Raw genomic sequence first — 3,918 nt, 5'->3', positions numbered from 1 at the left:
TCTAACCATAAGAGGAAAAAGTTTCATTAAGGCTTCGGTTGCTCGAGTAATACGATTTCACTAAAAATACACGTTCTTGTAAATTGTACATCTTGACACTAAAAACCATCCGATCAGACTGAACGAGTAGCCGAATATTATCACCTTGAAGTGGGGAATGCAGTGTTACCATCGACGGAGCGGAAAAAAAAGAATTTATAAGGAGCTATTCGATTTTTTTTGTGTGAGCGTTTAATCTGAAAGACCCTGTAATTAGCGTCGTTTTCAAGAAAATATCCCGTTGTTAACGAAATCAACGAAATGTGAAAACCTTTAGAATCACTCGCAAATACGATCCTTACATTTGGTGGTCATTAAAATCTAAGCAGTCAATGAAGGGCAAGGATTGCTAGAATTTATATCCTTTATCAGCTCCTTGCAGTAGTATTACAGCGAAGATTGTTCTCTGAAGTTAGCCTGGTGTACGAAGCAAAGCGTCATCGGTTGTCATCATCAATTTTTGAAAATTCATTATTCATTCATCATAATTTACCACCGGGTAATTTTGAGTACAGTTCATAAATGAATGTTATGAGTAAGTATTAATTTGATTTTTTTAAAATCTGGTATTTCAGTTATCAAACCTTATTTTTAATGATTTTGCTATGCTTTGTTAGCTAGCTAGCTAGCTAGCGATTTTCTCCAATATCCGACATCTGACCGAATGGCAAATATTGGCCGGAAAGGCCGGATATCCGTTTCATCTCTAGTATCAATGTTTATTTTACAGCCCAACATATCAGGTTGAAGGCATGCGTATTTTCATCATATCTCATTCGACTTCGGCATCTTTTATCTGATACACACTATCCAACGACTGTTTACCATCCTTCTGTCATCATAACTCTGTAAACACTGATGGAGTGAACAAACAATACCCAACAACCAAACAAAACGACCCTTTTCAGGGCCACCAAATAATTATTAGAGAGTTTAACCATGTAATTCTTCAAACATATCGATTATCAACAGATAGCCTAACGGAATCCTACGTCAACTACGCGGTCGTGTCTCGGACAAAACCCTCCTGTGACTTTTTTTGACGTAGGATTACGTCTTTCGGGAACATATTGGGGTACAAATTGAAAAACGAATATCGATCGTATCGTGAAAAATGTCCAATTTCAAACGCTTATTGCTCAGTCATTTCATGACGGATTGATGAGATTTTTATATCAAAACATTGCGGCACTCTATAACAATTTTTCACCTTGAATAAAATAATATATATCATGTAATTAACTATCGAACAATTGCAAAATCTCAACCCCTATCCAAACGGTACTGATTGGTCGAAATTGACGTCATTTCTTTTTCGCCTGCTTCGCTTCTTTCGTTCCCCGATAAGTCAAATATTTGCATGGCGAGCGAGTGAGGGGCGCCTATTTCTCACATACCAACTGATATAAAAGGACGGTAGCATTTTTGGATTTCTCATTCTCGTTCAACGCTCAGATCGGCAAACATCTGGGCTTCTAGTGTGCAGTGTTCTACAAATCAACCAACACCATACGGTGCGGCAAAGGAGAGGAAGCCATCGGTAACCAACGATGGATGCGGTGCGGCAAAGGGATCAAAGAAGAGGAAGCAGCGGAGAGCATCGAATTAAATCTAGTGTGCATTGCTGGTGCGCTCCTCTTCACATCAACAATTGGATGCGGCAAAGGAGGCAGAGGAGCGAAGTGCATTGCGTCGCATCGTATCACACCCGCCTATCCGTCGTTTAGCTCGTCGGGGTGGTGCCAATCAAACCCTCGAAAATCGACGCACAGAATTCGATGGCGCCAAAGTCAAGCAAAGCATCAGCGAATCCGTAAAAGCTACCGCTCCCAAAACTAAACTGCTATATCCGACTGAAACGCAGCAGATTCCGTACAATCCATTAAACCATTCCAGTCCTTCTCAGGACTATCAATTTGTTTTGAAACAAAAGAGTTTATTTTATTGTTTTCCACTTACCACAAAAACTATATAAAACCGATCAAAAATACTGTTTATTTTTACATTTTCTTCTAACAACTAACATGGAACGTATCACGTCAAAACCATACGTTTCATCAACCACCTTTTACTGGATATGGCAAAGGAAGCGAAGGACATATGCATGCATGTATATAACGGAACGCTCCAGTCATACACAGCCCGTTAGGGACGAATGACCTTTGGGTTAAAGTCCCTTCAAAAACAAGAACGAACGATACACAGCCCGTATCAGACAAATGCATGAAGGAATTCTATAAAATAATATTTTTGCGGTGCCTTTGCGCCAACTACACGGGCGAGTAGCACCATAGTAGCAAAAAATGTCGAAGTTCGTGACATCTGGTAGCAATATTTTTCTTCTTTTGAATTATAGAGACTTTAAACTTTACGTTCATTCGTCTCTAGCCCTGAGAAGGGACCTTGCGAAGAAAACTAGTTCATACTCTTTCTCGACCTACCTTTAGAAAGACATTTTCATTGTCGCTCAGCACTCCTCAGCAAACGAGTCTGCTTTCGGCGGCACCAAGCGACGCCATGAGCAATATTCATTAAGGGAGGCAGATTAATCTCCAATCGAACTAGCAGGCCCGAAGGCTGTTTTGAATTGATAAAATTTAAATGTATTTATTTTTGACGTAGGATTACGTCTTTCGGGAACATATTGGGGTACAAATTGAAAATCGAAAATTGAGTATATCGTGAAAATTGTCCAATTTCAAACGCTTATTGCTCAGTCATTCGATGATGGATTGATGAAATTTTTGCTTCAATCGATTTCGGCACTCCATAACAATTTTTCATATTGAAGAAAATAATATGTCATGAAACTAACTATCGAACAATTGAAAAATCTCAACCCCTACCCTAACGGAAATACCAACTTCTGATTGGTCGAAATTGACGACACATGCGGCGGATCCCTAACAGAGACATCAAAACCAAGCTGCCTGGGGGAAATCAGCATTGCAAATATATGCAAGTCGGGTGAGTGATACGATTAATGCTAGCAAATAAAATTTAAATCTGGAACTTTAATGTTGGTTGCTTCGTTAAATTTCATATCAATGACCGATCGTGTATTGTGAAAAATTTAACACAAGTGTAAGTGTAGAGCAACGGGACGAATTACCCGCAAAGGAAGGGAAGGAGGGTATAAGGATATAGGGACAATCACACACGAGAACTTGATACATGAAACGATTTATTTCAATTTTCATAAATAAAAACCAAGGTGTGTTCCCGCTCGAGAACGGTCGTTTGGTCTAAGCTGTCTGTTTTGTTATGTTCATTCTCACCCAAAGAAAGTTTATACAATGAGAAAAATTGGAAAAGTGAAGAAATATTAGAAAATATTAGAAAGTGATTTTCCATATGCTCTACATATAAGATTAGGTGTTGTTAGTCCAATTTAAATTCGCATCAACAGATAGCCTAACGGAATCCTACGTCAACTATGCGGTCGTGTCTCGGACACAACCCTCCTGTGACTTTTTTTTCCTTTTTTGTCTGCTTTCTTACGTATTCACCCTTATTAACCAGAGCCGCGGTGCCGCTCTCATTATTGTTATGTTGTTGCACACGAACGAAGTGTGTGAGGCACCCTCCAAGGATGAAGCCGCTAGTGGTGTTGGTTGTTTGGACACATCAAAAATGACCGTGGGAATTCTCTCGTTTACCTTTTACGGGGGTACGGATATTATTATTTGTTTGCTTCCACAGACACACATATGGTGAGGGGAAATAACATCACTTTCACCGTTTGAGTGGGTTGTATTTTTTTTTCGTTTTGTTTCTACGCCGCAGCAAACGGAAGTAAGGTTAATGACATTTTACCGTTCTAATGAAAACCAGGAAGGGATTTCGGAATAATTCATTTTCGTTCACGTTAGAGACCGA

Source organism: Toxorhynchites rutilus, chromosome 2 (genome assembly GCF_029784135.1).
Source record: "Toxorhynchites rutilus septentrionalis strain SRP chromosome 2, ASM2978413v1, whole genome shotgun sequence".
NCBI lineage: Eukaryota > Metazoa > Arthropoda > Insecta > Diptera > Culicidae > Toxorhynchites > Toxorhynchites rutilus.
The sequence above is the reverse complement of the archived record's forward strand: the minus strand, read 5'-3'. Positions refer to the sequence as shown.